The following is an 18,503-nucleotide window of genomic DNA, read 5'->3' on the forward strand; positions in this document are numbered from 1 at the left end:
GCCACCCAGGGAAGTGTGGGCAACCTGCAGAAGCCCACAGATGGGGGCCACTATAGATTTCCTTGGAGGAGCCTCTTTGTATGACACTAGATCTTGCCAAGTGTCGTGACTAACAAGCTTCAGGAACCAAGAGCCTGAAACAATGCAAGAAGCACAAAGCTGCAGGAGTCTGCATGCTGGCAAGAGAGGTCTGCTGCCCCCGGTGTCTTCCCAGTGGCCAAACAACACCATTCACCTGCCTCTCGCTGCCCCTCAAAGGAACACTGCAGGCTCCCAAACAAACACTCTCTGCTGACCATCCTGGTGTTAAGTGTTTCCTTCTACAAACCTTTAATTTGGAAGAAAAAATGTGAAATCTGTGAAGCTCCTTAAACCAAAGTGCAATAAAAGAAGCAATGCCTGGACATGGAGAGGACTCACCGAGTGCCCAGCATGCTTCAGAGGCCACGCCGAGGACTTCAAGCACAGTCTCCTTTGACCTTCACGATGACCTCAGGAATTGATGTTGAAAATCACTATGTCCATATGCAAATGAGGAAAATAAAGCTGCAGAGGCTTGAGCCAGAGCCAAACCTGGTTGCCAGGCCCGTTATAGTTTGGATCTTCAGTGTCTCCCCCAAAGCGCATGTGTTAGGCCACACACAAATGCTCAGGGGTGAAAGCATTACATTAGGAGAGCCGCAGCCTCGTGGTGTAATCAATTGCATGGATTTTTGGTTGAATTACTGTGTGGAAGGCAGGCGGTGCATAGCTGGAGGAAAGACGTGACTGGGGACACGCCCTGGGACAGCATCTTCTCCCTGCCCCTCTCTAGCTCACTCTGCTTCCTGGCTGCCATAACTGATAGTTTTTCTCCAACATGTTCTGCCACCATGATGTTCTGACTCACCTCAGACCCAGAGAAACCGAGTCAGCCAACCATGGTCCGAGGCCTCTAAAAACCATAAGCCCCAAATCAACTTTTCCTCACCTAAATGGCCCCTGGTATTTTGGTCACATGAATGGACGCTGACTAACATGCAGCCCATTGTCTTAGTGACCACCAACCACAGACCACTTGCTAAGGGAGCATACGGGGGTCTTGCTGGAGGCTGTGTTATGAACACTCCACTCCTGACCTCTCTCCCCATCAGAACTGCCATCCTATGAAGAGGAAAGGGACACAGAGCCTGAGTGTCTGACCCAGTGGATCCCAGAGACGAAGCCCACATGAGAGGCAGATGGTGCGGTGGCTAATATCAGAATCACTGCCACCCCACTGCTCTCTGCACGGGGTGTTCATTTGGAAATGTCCTTGGAGTCATCATCCATAACCCCTGTGAAACAGACGAGGGCTCCTGTGGGGACTTTCATTCCAGTCTGGGCTCAGTCACTGATTTTCCATGATCACATTGGGACTCTGGGAAGTGACCACCTTTCTTCTTGAGATTCCAGATGCCTCCCAGCACTATAGGGGACCCAGACACAGAAACTGTGTTGTTTCCTATGTGTGAAAGTCCCATTATTCCCCCCAACTGACTTCATGAGACTTGAACCTCCTCTGGATTCCAGTCAATAATAACTCAGTCCTGGGCTGCTCCTCTGCTTCTTGGTGAGATGCCAGTGACTCTGGTTTTTACACTCAGCCATCCATTGCCTATTTTGGACCCACTGTGTTTCATTCCATAGTGTGGGGTATCAACGGGGCTCCCCAATAGCCATCCAGCCCCACTGGATTCCTGTGAACTGGGGAGCTCTCTGGTCCCTGAAGCACTGAGGAGCTGGCACCAGCCTCTTCCCCAGGACACCTTCCCACAACTCCAATGAGAATTTTGGAATTTTTTTTTTAATATTTATTTTTTAGTATTTGGCGGACACAACATCTTTGTCTGTATGTGGTGCTGAGGATCGAACCCGGGCCGCACGCATGCCAGGCGAGCGCGCTACCGCTTGAGCCACATCCCCTGCCCCATCCAATGAGAATTTTGATAATCAGATACCACCTGGCACCACTGACATGGCTCCTCACTGTTATCCTGGGGTCAGAGTGACCAGCTCCCAGACATCATGGAAAAAACAAGGGAGGAAAGTACCCCAAACAAACCAAGATACAACAACAATAGAATCCATAGACAGCACACTAAGTGAAATGTCGTATTCAGAATACACATAACTAAAATGATCTGGGAATTAAAGAGTGACCTAAGTGAGCAGATACAGGCAAAAATCAATCATTCTAAAAAAGAGATAAGAGAACAAATACAAGTGACCACCGATCATACCAACAATGAGATAAGAGAGAAAATACAAGTTGCAAAAAAATTATTTCAAGAAAGAGATAGCGATAATGGAAAGATAAAAACAGAAATCCTTGAAATGAAAGAAACAATAAGCCAATTAAAAAACTCAATAGATAGCATCACCAATAGACTGGATGACTTGGAAGTCAGGACCTTAGATAATGAAGACAAAATATACAATTTGAAAATAAAGTTGACCTCACAATGAAGATAGTAAGAAACCATGAACAGAATATCCAAGAATTATGGGATACCATCAGAAGACCAAATTTAAGATTTATTTGGATAGAGAAGGGTTCAGAGATTCAAACCAAAAGAATGCACAATCCCTTCAATGAAATAATAGCAGAAAAATTCCCAAGCCTGAAGAATGAACTGAAAAATCAAATACAAGAGGCCAAAGGACACCAAATTTACAAAATTACAACAAGACATGTTATAATGAAAATGCCTGGCATACAGAATAAGGATAGAATTTTAAAGGTCACAAGAGAGAAAAATCAGAGTACCTATAAGGGAAGACCAATTCAGATCTCAGCAGATTTTCCAACCCAGACACTTGAAGCCAGGAGATCCTGAAACAACATATATCAAGCTCTAAAATATAATGGATGCCAACCAAGAATCTTATGTCCAGCAAAATTAAGCTTAAAATTTGATGATGAAATAAAAACCTTCCATGACAAACAAAAGCTAAAAGAATTTACAGCAAGAAAGTCTGCACTATGGAACATACTTTTTTTATTATTATTTTTTTTGGCGGACACAACATCTTTGTATGTGGTGCTGAGGATCGAACCCGGGCCGCACGCGTGCCAGGCGAGCACGCTACCGCTTCAGCCACATCCCCACCCCTAAGGAACATTCTTGGCAACATATTCCATGAAGAGGAAATGAAAAACAACAATGAAAATCTCCAAAAAGAAGAAATACAATAAAGGAAAAGCCAATCAAAGGAGAAACCAAGTCAAGATAAATACCAAAAATAAACAAAAATGACCTGTAATACAATGCATGTCTCTTTCAACCCTTTTGGATAAACTTTTACACATAAAAATTTTAACTAAAATAACATCTTAATTTTTCAGGTTTTTGTTTATTTTGTATTTTTGTTTGTTTGTTTGTTTCCATTTCTCTTCACAAAGTTACCCTATTTCCTTTAAAAGTTTTAGGAATTTATTTGTTATATTTTAATATATAATTATTTGGTATATGTATATACATTGCCTGTGATATGAAATGAGGTATATTTTACTCTCTTATAATTAAAAATCTCTTATTCGAGATTCAAGGATAAAAAAGAGCAATCAGAGTAAAAATCATTTAATAAGGTATTTATAAAGGTAAGGGCAAGATTGAGGAAAACTAACAAATTTTGTGAAGCACCTTTCTTTCTGTAAACTTGAAGAGGTAGGAGGTAAAAGAAGAGAGCCATTATGAAAACCTTGTAGGAGAAGATGACCTAACTAAAGTTATTCCCACCAAAAGCATGAAGAAACAAATTCATAGTCTAATAGAATCTTTTAGGGAGGAATAGAAAACACTTCACTCTACTCTTGTATATTCTAAGTTCATCTCTTTGGTGTCCGTTTCTCGTGGAACTCAACAAGAAACCACATCACAAGAGGACTTATCATGTAGCCTACAGCATAAGTTTCACCAAAAGTTGAAAGATGGAGAAAAGAGACAATATGGCAGCCATTGGTTGCATGAGGCTACTGTGTATTTGAAATTTGTCTAGTCTGAATTGAGGTGTGCTATGTGTTAAATAGACACTAGATTCCAAAGAATTACTAGGACAAAGAAAATGAACATGAAATATCTTACTAACAATTATTTTCATTGCAAATTATGTTGGTAATCCACTGGGGTAAATGAAAATACATTAAAATTAATTTCTCTATTTGTTTAAAAAAAGAAATACAGGAGAACAAGGTAACATTCTGTATCTTCACTGTAGTAATATATATCCATATATTTATGTTGTCATTTTTTATATTTGTGTTATCAAAATTCACGTAACTATAAAACTAAATAGGGCAAATTGTACCATATATAAATTATATCTCAACAAACATGACTTTTAAAAGAAATCTAGTTAATATAATGTTTTAACAGTATTGGACACACACTAACCATCTAATAAATAATTATTATGATGATTCATTAAAACAACCAGCATCAAGCTGTTGTATAGTGGGGTAGGTTGGGGGAGCATGGGAGGGAGACGAACTCTAGATAGGGCAAAGTGTGGGAGGGGAAGGGAAGGGGCATGAGATTAGAAATGATGATGGAATGTGATGGACATCATTATCCAAAGTACATGTATGAAGACACAAATGGTGTGAATATACTTTGTATACAACCAGAGATATGAAAAATTGTGCTCTATATATGTAATATGAATTGTAAAACATTCTATTGTCATATATAACAAATCAGGATAAAAAACAAAAACAAACAAATAAATAAATAAATAAATAAATTTTTAAGATTCTATGTGTTATGCAAAGATCAGTTATGGGACACAGACTTACTTGGTGTATGTATGAATTTTGTCAAGAGCCTCCTGGACCTGTCCTTGGTTTACTTTGGTCATCGCCTGGAAGTATTTCCAAGTCTCTTCAGTAAGCCCAAGCCCTGTCTCTTGAGGTGTCCTAAACTCAACCACACTGGGAAACCCAGGTTGATCCTCATTGTTGCACACCATGTGACCCTCCAGAACTGTGAGAAAACACATTTTAATCCTATAAGTGTCTTGGTATGGCTGCCCTACCAAATAATACACAGGAGTTTGGGGGAGATTATTGAAAGATGAGGAATGAGAAAAAATGTGGACAGAAAATTACACCTAAAAGATATGTAGGGTTATGAATTAGTATAATTTAGATGTCAGAATAGAAATATTTTACAGCAGGGACCATATTGAATTTATCTAAAGATTCTTGTAGCACAGAGCTCTTTTTGAATTACAGTATTCAGGCATATTGTTTTTGACACCTGAGCATAAGAAATCCATAGAAATTGTTCAACTAATGAAGATAAAGTTGAACCCAAGAGTAACAATGAATGTGTGCACAGAAACAATTACACATTAGACAATCTGAGATATTATTTACATTCATGCAAGTGGAGTATGTTATTTATCTCTATACAATAAATTAATTCTTGTGACACATAAAATAATAATGTAATCATGTAATCATGATTTTTGGTGCTGATATTTCTGACTTCAATTCCAAATCCACATTATTTCATTAGGTAACCTGTGACATCTCCTCATGCAAACCACTGCCAGCATGGCGCACTACAACTTCACAAAGATTATGCTGGTGCTGTCCACCATGGACTTTAGCAACCTGGCATTATCAAAAACTCAACAAAAGACTCCAACAGGGCTGGGGATGTGGCTCAAGCGGTAGCACGCTCGCCTGGCATGCATGCGACCCGGGTTCGATCCTCAGCACCACATACAAACAAAGATGTTGTGCCTGACAAAAAACTAAAAAATAAATGTTAAAAAATTCTCTCTCTCTCTCTCTCTCTCTCTCTCTCTCTCTCTCTCTGTCTCTCACTCTCTCTTTGAAAAAAAAAAGACTCCAACAGTGATTCATAAACATTTTCAAATACATTGCATTAGACATTTTTATATGAGAAAATTTGAATTTACTAAGCAGAATTACCATGACAGACTCTCACAGATTATAACAGATTTTCCCAAATTGCATTGTTGCTAAAGATCATGTACAGCTTATGAAATATGGCAATTCTCTCTATCTCTCTAAGCAGCTAAAGCATGCTGCTCTCGGGTGAATGTGCACCATTATCAAGCAGCAGAGGCAGAGTTTGGAATATTTAGAACAAGTGCATCGACACTGGTCCTGCTTGCGACCATTGACCCAAATACAAGGACTCTGCTGTTGTGTGGGTACACAAACATTGGGAAATCCAGCTTCATCAATAAGGTGACAAGAGCAGATGTGGACACATTTAGTTGGCACATTTACATAGCCCCACTGTAACACCATCAAAATGCAGGCTATCACAGCCCTGGCCCACCTCAGAGCTGCAGTTCTATATGTGATGGACTTGTCTGAACAGTGTGGACACAGGCTGAAAGAACAATTAGAACTCTCCCAGGATATCAGAACTCTCTTCATCAATAAGCCTCTTATAATTGTAGCAAAAAATGTGATATGAAACAAATAGCAAGACTTTCTGAAGATGATCAGAAAATATTTGTAGACTTACAAGCTAAAGAATTCCCTGTAACAGAGACCAGCACCCTGAGGAGTGCGTTATTTAAGTTAAAATAGAGTCTCATGGCAGGCTTTTGGCACACCTAGTGGGAACCAAAATTAAAGGAAATAAAGTGAATGATGTCCTGAACAGGTGCATTTAGCTGTACCTAACAAGAGAGATGATAAAGAGAAGACTCCTTTTATCCCAGAAGAAGTGGTGGCATACAGGAAGACAATGAAAGTTGGGGAGTCCAAGAAGGAAAAGGAACAAGATCTTGAGCTGGAAATGGGAGATGATTATATTTTGGATCTTCAAAAATACTGGGATTTAACAAATTCATCTGAAAACTATGCAAAGATACCAGAGATTTGGGAAAGCCATAATGTAGCTGATTATATTGATCCTGCCATCATGAAGGAATTGGAAGAGTTAGAAAAAGAAGAAGAGCAAAGAACAGCTGCTGGTGAATATGATAGTGAATCTGAAAGTGAAGACAAGGAAATGGTGGAAATCAGACAACTGGCAAAACAAGTTAGAGAAAAAAAAAAGAAGCTGAAAATCCTACAATCCAAGGAAAAGGATACACAGGGACCCGGGATGCCTCAAACTGCTAAGAAGTTTCAGCAGACAGTTTCAGAGAATCAGATGCATAACCTTGGTGCTGAGGTGTTGACATGGATGATAAAGACAATGCTCACCATGCAGTCCAGGAAAGATCTTGGAGTGTCACTAGGAAGAGAAAGCAGAAAGAATCTGTTCCTCCCTCTTCTATAACCTGGAGTCAGAGCTGCTCTCGAACTCCACATCATGTTTCTGGCCTTTGGGATGTCAAGATGGTGAAGAAAGCCAAGACTATGAGGAAGAATGCTCAGAAGAAAATGAACTTCTTGGAGAAGATAGGGGAGGCAGATAGACATGTGTTTGATATGAAGCCCAAGCACTTACTCTCTGGAAAGTGGACAGGAGAGAGCACCCTGTTCAGTTGACATGGTTCGGGTAGAGTGTTGCTGTTTAATTCTTGGTTTGGATCATGAAATTGGAATCATGATCTAGTAACTGAAAAGACAGCGGGAATAACTAAAGTATTTGTTTGTTTCCTGAAAACTGGATAACCATATATAGATGTGGGAAACTTTTATCACTTCAAGTTACCATAAATTTTGAAAAATGGTTTTTCTGTATTTAATGGAGTTTTTGCTTCAGAGTCACCACATAAGGTTCAGATGTCAAGTTTTCAACAACAGAATCACAAGGCATACAAAGAAACAAGAAAGTGTGGCTCATTAAAGTAAAATATTGATAAAGCCATCCCTCATAACCAATGTAGTAGATAATAGACTTTCAATAGACTGCTAGGAAAGATTTGCAGAAGTAGAAAGATTTACTGGTATCACTTGGTTATTCTGATGGAGAAAACACTTCCTTTAGCAATAGGGAGGTTTGGATCATCACCCCTGAAGAACCCTTTTTTTGAAGAAAGCACTCCACTTGGTGAGCATAGTCAGAGGCGACTAGCCCTCACCTGCACGATAGGAAGCAGATCCACTTATACGTGTGTTAGAACCCTATGCTTAAAATACTCTCTCAAATTTTTTCTAGTCTTTTTGTACAATATATCATCGTAATCTGTCTTCAACCATTTTATCTAAAATAAACCTTCAGAAGAAAAATTTTTTTAAAAAAATGTATAACCTCTACAGGGCTTGTCTTTAAAATAGGGATAATGTTAGTTCCTTCCTCATTCTTTTATCAATACTTTCTATTATTAATAATAAAATTCTTTTATTAATAATAATACAATTATGTATTGAATATACATGTCTGTGGCTGTTCAAAACACTAAATATTTGGCAATTTGAGAGGAACATAGTCTGACTTTCAATATATTAGAAATCTATTCCACACTTACACGTGAAAATGTAAATACATAGAACTCATCTTACCCAATAACTTCTAGGAAGTAAAACACAGCATGGAAGGAGATGTACAGTTATGAACTGGTAGGAAAGGCGAACCTCGGAGAAAAGACTGTGCTGGAGTGGAGTCTTGAAGGACCCTGAGAAGCTGTGGTGACATCCATGAGGACAGCACTCCAGGCGGAAGCAACATGAAATGCAAACAGAGGAGTGGGGCAGGTTGTCTGTGTCTGAGCTCAAAATCAAAAGAGCAAGTGCAAGGGAGTGGAGGACGCAAATGGATAACCACACAGGAGAGGGTCGGAAAACACCAGGAACCCAATCACCTAGGACCTAAAAGGGCATGCACTAAACCGGAAGTCTGGGAGACTCGGAGCCGGAAGTGGCTGGATCCCACGGATTCTGGGAGAGATCAAGATGGCTGCCGTGCGGAGGCGGAGAGCTTCTGAAGAGCAGTCAAAAGCAGAAGAGCAGATATACTCCAAAAGACAACCAGGTCAGAAATGCTGTTTTCTTAGCACAGGTGGCAGATATAGAGGTCGGAGAAGTTGACAGAAGATGTGGCCGCCATCATTAAGGACACACAGTGTGTGGGCTGGGCCAGGAGAGACGAGAGGGGAAGGCAGGAAATCATTTCCAGGTGGGTAAAGTATGAAAGGGTGTGATGATCAGGCGGCTCCCTGGTGAGCCCTGGACATTCTGCTGTTAGCCCCTGTGTCCTTCCCAGGTGATGGGAAGATACATCAGGGAGATGTGCTGGGGTCAGACCTGTGGGTAGCTCTCATCTGAGTCTCAGCTTCGTGTTTGCCAGGCATCTGTGGGGACTGGGAGACTCACTTCACAGTTGCCCAAGCTGAAGCCTTTGATAAAATATAGGAGAAGATGAAAGGTCTTCCTAAGGGGCTGTTCCCCGGGGAATAATGTCCAAACTTTTGGATCTTACACATGTACTGATGCCGGTCTTCATTCCTCCCAGGGATGCTTTACCACTGAGCCACATCCCCAGCCCTTTTTTGTATTTTATTGAGAGATAGGGTCTCCCTGAGTTGCTTAGGACATCCCTAAGTTGCTGAGACTGGTTTGTACTTGTGATCCTCTTGTCCTTGCTTCCTGAGTGGCTGGGATTATGGGCAGGTGCCACTACACCCAGCCTCTGATGATTATTCTTTTTCCTTTTAAATGTGCATGACATGTGGTCATGGTATAAAATCTGTTACATCATCCTCGAGCCTTGGATTATAAAAATTTTGCTTCCTTGCTCAATTACTGATTACAAAATGCCAGGGTACCCCTATTCACATGATGGTTTCCTAGATTTTTTTAATTGAAATGTTTCAAATATATTAAAGGATTTATAAATAATAGGAATATTACCTACTACTGTATCAGATTTTTAAAATAAGAAATAATATCTATAGCAGTTAAGGCTCCTTTCCTTTGAATCACATGTGTCTCCACAATTGATTGTTATTCTATCTTGAGAAATACAATTTTTATCTCCTGCTGGATTTGACTATAAACAGTAAATAGTATTTATGGAGCTTTCAAAACTGATATGCATGGAGAATTGTGCAATCTATTCATCAATTCACATTTCAACAATGCCACCTGTGGCTGATTTCATCCATGCGGATATATAAAGACTGCTTCAGAATTATATTGAGACTTAAGACATGATTTTATTACCTGTTCTTCTGTGAAGGACACTGGGTTTCTCCATCACCAATTTTCTCTTATTTCAAGTACTACTTTGAGGGTGGGACCGAATATAAACAAAGATAAGGCTTTTGCTAGCAGGTACCTCTAGAAGCAAACATGACTGTTCACCTGTTGGCCTCTTGCCAAATTATCTCCAATGATTTGCAACCAAAGAAAGCATAAATAACCCTCCGGATTCATTTGCTTTTATTTAACTTTAGTATTGCTACTGCTACTATTATTATTATAACCAGACAAAATATTTTTTCACTAGACAGTCATCAACAAACAGATGAGAAACTCAAATTCATCTCTCAATGATTTTAACATTCACTAATTTGGGAGACCATGCAGTGAGCATTATATTATTAGTCTTTGAGTAATTTTGCTGAAGATAGTGCCTCTGGTGTGTGTATTATATGATGATAATGATTGCCCAGGTTTCTATGAAGGAACTTAAAGATGACAGTTGCTGAAAGCACTAAATCTACTTTGGCCTGCAAATTGTTGATGGGTGACCAACAGAATTGAAAACTTTACCATCTCTTCCCTTCAGAGTGTTCCTGTCTCCTTTCCTACCTGAAACCTTTGGTCCAATTTCTGATCACCTCTCTATGTAGACAATAATATTTATCAAATGGTTCACCCAGAGTTGTTCTGCAACATTAATTTGAACTAAACTTATGTAATATACCTCCTCCTCATGAAAGCTGAATACACCAAGATGAGAGTAATTAAGACAGTGTCCTGTTCTGGGCCATGGGAGTGGCACCTAGAAGTCTCCGGTCATCGATTCTTTCCTGCCCATTCTCCCTCTGCTCCTTCTTTCCCTCTCTGTCTAACCATTTAGCATAATGGAGCTCCCTAGGATGGCCTCGTTGGTGATAGCCTCCCATCCTTTAGGTTTGCTACCTTCCCAAATAAATCTTTCTCCTGGCCCCAAGAGCTTGGCCTCAAAACCTTGACATTTCAAGTGAGAAGTAAATGAACTTGGTTCAGAGCTAGTTCTGCTGTCAATTAGTGAAGACATTCCCTCTTTAAGAACTTTCTACCATTCTCAGTTGTTAGTCGCCCACGACCCTGGAGTTTGAGTGCCTTTGTGGTGATCTTGCACATGTGTTGTTGAGGATGTGAGCAGAGGTTCTCATTGCAGCCTTCCAGGATATTCCAGGCTCCTTTTGCCCCCCATGTGTTCCATCCAGGTTTCCAGTTCTGAGAAGTAAGAGCTGGCTCCATGCAGAATGTCTTGTTTTATGCAGTTTTCCCAAAGTGTCACTCATGGAATTCATCTTAGGTAAATTAAACAAGACACATAAAGACTTTTTTCTTGACAATACAGATCATGCAGTGATTATGGCTGCTTAAAACAAGGGATGATCCACCAGTTCACACATCATCATCTGTGTGTGTGTGTGTGTGTGTGTGTGTGTGTGTCTCCACATCTCCTATCTTAACAATTAGCAGCTCAGATTTGAGAGAAGCAACAAATATTTCTAATTACCCCACAAATTTTGGACCTTCCAACAGCAGGACATGATTTAGAAACCTACACAACCAAAGTTAGAAGCCAAGAAAAATAAACATAAATGAAGATGAAATTAAAAGCAGAGCCAGAGAAAATACCACCCAAAATAGCACAACTTAATCATTATTTGTCAAATGAACAGACCACGCCTTCCTTGTAGGTTTGGGGGAGGAATTTGAGATTTAATGTGGAAAGAGCATTTAGGCCCAAAGAGCATTTAGGCCCAAGCTACTGAGTTATCAAAAAGAATGGCTGTTGCTGTCCCTGAGTTTAATGTCAGTGACCTGCTTTGAAATTATCATAAGTCATTTCTGATGTTCATAATTCTCTCTGGAGCCATCTAATTGATGGCAGCTTGGCTAGATATAAATTGTTGGCTCACAATATTTGTATGAGTAGTTTTATAACATTTCATTCATTCTTTACTGTCACTGAATGTTTCTATCAAGTCTGATAAATTCCTCCAGTAGTTGAATGTCCATCAAGTAATGAATGCAGAAAAAAGTGTGGAATCTATTCAGTCATAAGAAAATATTCATGCTGTCATTGATGGCAACATGGATAGACTTGTATGATATTATAAGTGAATTAGACCAGCCACAGAAAGACCCATACCATATCTTTAACTCATATGAGGAATCTAGAATAGTCTACCTCAATGACAAGAGATCAGAACTGTGGGAGGCCATCCTCGCACGTGATTTGAGTTACTTTCCTGGCTGGGCAAGAGGTTCTTAGGCACATCTTGTGTCCAGAGCTTTCCCCACACTTCTCAGGTCCGAGGGCTTGTCTGTGTGGAGGCGAGTCTGATCACTACCCCAAAGACCCAATCGTCACCCCTGACCTTGGGATGCTGCCCCCCTTAATCTTCATTGGATGGGATTTTCCCCAGAATTTGTTGTTCCCCAATAAAAGTTCACTCCTTGGTGTGTTCTCTCTCGCTCACTAGCCTCTTCAGTAAACCTTGCTACCACATTAGGTGGCTGGAGGCTGGAGCTAGGAGAAGCCATCCTGGAGGTAATTAGAGTATTGTCTCTTTAATTCAAAACTCCCTAGAGGTTTCTCACGTTTTGAACCTTCATTCATGAAGCCAGTGCTGTTTGAGAGCTAAACAGAACAGAGTTCAGCCTTGGAGGGTAGGAAGGAGTGGCAAGAGGTTAGCTTATGGGTACAATGTCAGAGTAAGATAGGCAGAATAAGTTCTGGTGTTCTGTGGCAGTGCGTTACTATCATTACTTGCAATGCATCATGTGCCTTGAAATAGCGGTAAATATTGTAAACAAACTTTTTGTCATTTGTTCAAGCAATTTAGTTGCTTCAGATTACATAGTTTCCCTTGGATATGAATCATCACTGACTATTTGGGGTTCATATTGCCACTTACATGGAATACCCTATACGTGTGTCAATTGAAGCCTTCCGTTATTAGAATGTAGTTTTCCTTGTTCATTTCAGGCAATGTTTTACCTTACTGGGGATAGAGTATTACATGAAGCCAAGTCCCCACCATCCCAGAATATGCAGTGTACTTAGGGAGAAAGGTATAAACTCACACATTCACAGATGTGTATATGAATGTAGGTGAGGATATGAATATGGAGTAACAAGTCAGGCAGCGATAATTACTGTGGAATATTAAGGCGGGGAGATGGAGTTGTCAGAGTTGCCATGTTAGAGTGATGAGAAGGGCCCTTCTGAGCCAGTCATGTGGCTTCCCAGAGACCTGAGGAAGGTTGGAAGGGAGGGAGTTCTGCACCCCATCTTTCAGGAGTGCTTCCTGGTAGACAGAGCCCAAGTGTAAATGACCTGAGGTCTGATGGGGTTTGGGATGTGTGTGGATTGACAGAAAGGCTGTGTGGTCGACTGCTCAGCTCTAGGGGCATTTTGTATTGGCAGCTCTAGCTGACTAACACAGTTTCCAGAATATTCTGTCTTACCTGCATTATTCAACTTTTATACATGACAAAACTTAGCCAGGTGTGATGGCACAGGTTTATATCCCGGGTACAATAGGAAGTGTTTATAGGCTATACTATAGGAAGTGTTTGAGGCCAGCCTGGGTAATGTAATGAGACCCTGTCTTAAATATAAATACTGCTGAGAATGTAACTCTGGTAGATCTCCTGCCTAAAATGCATGAGGTTCTGGGTTTAATCACCAGTAATTAAAAAAAAATTCCCATGAAAGTTAAACACCTGTTTTTTTCTTCTGCCATGAGCCTATGAGCAAAGATATCAAATAACCCCTGTGTCAGAGAGTCCATTAGCTAATGTGCCCACTAGAAAGGGCAAAGTCAAGGATTTGAAGGTCAGTCCATCTGATGATAATGCTCATATGTTCTCCATGTCCAGAGCTGGCATTGCAAGTTGGTATTCTAAATGGAAACCCAATGCAAGTACATTCACTTTCTCAGAAGATTAAAAAAGTGAGCCCTGCAGGATTCCTCTCTGTCAGAATCAACAGCAGTTTTCACTGGCCTGTGAGCGGTGCTTTCATGTGGAAGCTTTGAACTGCAAGTGCTGCTCGGTCACTTGGCAGGTTGATGAACTCGGGACTTTACTTTCAATCTTTCCCACCCAGGACTGTTGGCTACAATCCAATTGTGGTTCTGGAAATCATTTTTTCACAGATGGCCAAGCACCTTTGTACTTGATAACTGTTAAACTGAGCAGTAAAGGAATAATGGGTTCTCTCTTATGTCTACCCCAGTGCATCCAGAAGGTAGGATGTCCTGGCTTCTGCTCACAGTGTCCTGGACCTGCGATTAGTGTACAGCATGGACAAATCTCTAGAACCAACATTTACATATTTATCACAACTTCCATACCTCATGGACATTCAAGGATATAACTGCCCATTATCTTTGGGAGACATCATGGCTAGAATTAAGAACATTAAGAGAGTATTCAGGAATGAAGGAAGATAGGCAAACAAGTCAAAGATGGACTATCTCACTTAATAAGTAAGAGGAGATCAACTACTTGCCACAAGTATTACTTTGAAATGAGAGATACTGAAAGACCACTTCCATTCCCTTAGATGTGTGCATCTTGGATTGTAATTGTTCTGGATCCCGTATTGTGTTGTGATGGAAAATAGTAACCTGGAATTAGCTGAAAGAAGAAAAACATGCAGCATCCATTGGGCTCTCAGCTGGATTCTTCTAGCCCAAATATTTATGGCTCAGGCAGCAAAAATAACTCCAAAGTCACTCATTTAGCGAGTAAAAGAAATTGAGTGATTTCTATCTTTGGGATGGGTATTGCTTGTCTTCTACTCATGTAGACTGACTTGGTCCACAGTAAACACTGAATCAATGTTTTCTCTGTATCGTTCCAATTTTTAGTATATGTGCTGCCGAAGCGAGCACTGAATCAATGTTTTCAATTGGATGAAGGCATAGTCCCCACGACCCTAAAGAAACCAGGCTTCCTAGGAATGCTCAGGCTGTAGGGCCTCACTCACCATGCGGTGGAGGACACCAGGGACTGAACTCGGAGTTCTGCATGCCTCCTTGCTCTCCACCTCCAGAATAGACCCTTAGGCTCACAAATGATGCTTCCATTCTGAGCCTCAGCTTCCCCAGAGGAACTAGGGGTGCAATTCACATGGGAGGATATCATGCTGAGATTCTTAGGAGCTCATGTGTGCAGAGCATGGATGCCACCCTGGGGCTCACTCTTGACTGACGGGAATCCCCCTTACCCACTGAGACCCTGGAGGCTTGTGAAGACTATCTGTTAATAAGAGCAAAATAAGGGCATATGGGTTGGAAGTCTTGGGTTCCCCAGTTTCCTTGCCTTTAACAAAGTTCTCCATTTCTGCTCTATACATGGTGGGATATGAGGCATAACTGGAAAAATGTCTGAGAAGATCTCAGTATCGGTGGAACAGTGACTGATAGCTGCCTCCCCCCTTGAATGGACAGAAAGCTTGGCCTCAGAGACTATCTGTTCTTCATGTTGAATGGTCTTGAGTCACACCAGGCAACTGCACTCAAGATGCCCACCTCAGTATGGGGGCTTATCTTTCCAACTCTCCTCTTCTTTCTCCCCTCTTCAACACTCCAACTTCTGTCTCTTGGTCTTCCCTATTCTGTTGTCTCATATGGCTCCAGAGATGGTGGCATGGGGAACGAATTCCAAAGTCCACCAAGCACACACCAGGAACTGCCATTAAGATGGTCCTCGCCTTGTGCTGAGTGGCAACAGACCGCGTGCTTGGCTCTCTGACCTTTACCTGCTCAGGGTACTTCACTCACCTTTCCCATTCTACCATGCTCTCCTCTCATTTCAAAAGTAATAGTCAAGGGATAAAATGATGTGAAGCGGATATGAAAGTGCTGGGCACACTATACCACAGTGATTCCCAAGTTTAAGCACCCATGAGAGCCTCTGGAGGGCTTGCTACAAGGCAGGTTCCTGCACCACCAGTTTCAGCAGGTGCAGGGAGGGGCTGAGGTTTTGCATTTCTTACAGCCCCCCCTAATCCCCAAACACACACACACACACCCCATTCCCCCACCCCCCATACCCCCACCCCTACCCCCCACCCCGCAACGGTGACAGTGCTGCTCCAGGGACCAGCTTTCAGGATGCAGCTCTAGAATAGCCTATCGTGGGTGGTTCCTGATTTTTAAGCACCCTGAGATTCAGGACAAGGAAGAAAATGTGGCAGGGTAGGGGTGAGAGTGACCAGAGGAGGAGGAGCAGAAAGGCAGAGTATAAACTCAGAGGTGAGGCTCGCCCAGGTGCATGTCCTCTGAGGGCTATCAGAGGCGATGAGGCACCTGGTGGTCTGGGTGCTGCTGGCTGTCTGCTTGTGTGGCCTGGATGCAGGTGACAGGGAGAGGATGGTGAGGGGTGAGGGGAGAGTTCAGAACAGGAGGGAATCAACGTCCACAGAAACTTTATATTTTCAATTCAGTGTGGCAGCTGTTAAGAAAGGATGAGCCTTGACTTCTCATCTGTATGGCACTAAAACCTATAAGACACAGGGATACAACTTAGTATTGTTCTACAAAGTTCTCCTAGATGTGTTGGTAAGGAAGCAAGTTCAAAAATGCAGTCTAGTATGTGGAATAACAACCCCTGCACACCCTCACAATTTCTTTGCCTTTATCAGAGTTTTCCATTTCTGTTCCATACATGGTGGGATATGAGGCATAACTAGAAAAATGTCTGAGAAGATCTCAGTATCAGTGGATCAATGACTGATAGCTGCATCCCCCCTTGAATGGACAGAAAGCTTGGCCTCAGAGACTATCTGTTCTTCATGTTGAATGGTCTTGAGTCGCTCCAGGCAACTGCACTCAAGATGCCCACCTCAGTATGGGGACTCACCTTTCCAACTCTCTCTCCTTTTCTTTCTCCCCTCTTCAACACTCCAACTTCTGTCTCATGGTCTTCCCTATTCTGTTGTCTCATATGGCTCCAGAGATGGTGGCATGGGGAATGAATTCCAAAGTCCACCAGGCACACACCAGAAACTGATTTAAGATGGTCCTCTCCTTGTGCTGAGTGGCAACAGACCACGTGCTTGGCTCTCTGACCTTTACCTGCTCAGGGGACTTCACTCGCCTTTCCCATTCTATCATGCTCTCCTCTCATTTCAAAAGCAATACTCAAGGGATAAACTCATGTGAAGTGGATATGAAAGTGCAAGGCACACTATACCACAGTGACCCCTGGAGGGCTTGCTACAAGGCAGGTACCTGCACCACCACAGTTTCCGCAGGTGCACTGAGGGACTGAGGTTTTGCATTTATTACACCCCCCCTAATTCACTCACATACACACACACACACACAACAACACCCCACTTCCCAACCCCCCAATACCCCCACCCCTACCCCCACTCTGCAAGGGTGACGGTTCTGCTCCAGGGATCAGCTTTCAGGATGCAGCTCTAGAATATCCTAACATTGGTGGTTCCTGATTTTTAAGCACCCTGAGATTCAGGACAAGGAAGAAAATGTGGCAGGGTAGGGGTGAGAGTGACCAGAGGAGGAGGAGCAGAAAGGCAGAGTATAAACTCGGAGGTGAGGCTCGCCCAGGTGCATGTCCTCTGAGGGCTATCAGAGGCGATGAGGCACCTGGTGGTCTGGGTGCTGCTGGCTGTCTGCTTGTGTGGCCTGGATGCAGGTGATGGGGAGAGGCTGGTGAGGGGTGAGGGGACAGTCAAGAGCAAGAGCAAAATCAATTGTCCACAGAAACTTTACCTTTCAATGCTGGGTGGCAGCTGGTGACAAGGGAAGCTCTGAAGAGCCTTGTTCCAGCTCCTGGTACTTCCTGGTTGGATGATCTCAGAACACATTTCTTTGCCTTTAATTGAGCCTCAAAATTCTCATCTATATAGTACTAAAATCTTCTAGGGAAAGAATTTAGTATTGTTCTGGAAAGTTCGCCTAGATATGTTGGTAAAGAAGCAAGTTCAAAAATACAGTCCAGTATGTGGAATAAGCTATTCTTCATGTAGGATATAGAGTAAAAACTTGTTAACACATGTGCTTGTGAATTCACTAGCTGAATCTGTAGCTTTCAGAAGAATTACAGGGCTTGCTTGAGGGGGGATGACAGGGTGAAAGGTAACAGAATGGCCACATGACACAGCTATCCCATTCCTTGGTATTTATCCAAAAGAACTGAAGTCAGCATGCTACAGCAAGGTATGCAGAGCTATGTTTATAGCACCAAGATTCAGCATACCCAAGTTAGAGAAGCAGCCCAGGCGTGTGTCAACAGATGATGTAGAGAGAAAATGTAGTCTATATACACCATGGAGTTTTATTCAGCCATGAAGGTGAGCAAAATTACGTCATTGAAGGAAGATTGAAGATACTGG

At 41.9% G+C, this 18,503-nt stretch overlaps 1 pseudogene; it reads left to right on the forward strand.

The window, feature by feature from the left end:
- Positions 1 to 5,578: 5,578 nt before the first annotated feature.
- LOC124105341 (GTP-binding protein 4-like) lies at positions 5,579 to 7,507 on the forward strand (annotated as a pseudogene).
- The last annotated feature ends 10,996 nt before the right edge of the window (positions 7,508 to 18,503 follow it).

Source organism: Marmota monax, unplaced genomic scaffold (assembly GCF_021218885.2).
Source record: "Marmota monax isolate L192 unplaced genomic scaffold, Marmota_monax_Labrador192_F-V1.1 WCK01_AAM20220418_F8-fsc01882, whole genome shotgun sequence".
NCBI lineage: Eukaryota > Metazoa > Chordata > Mammalia > Rodentia > Sciuridae > Marmota > Marmota monax.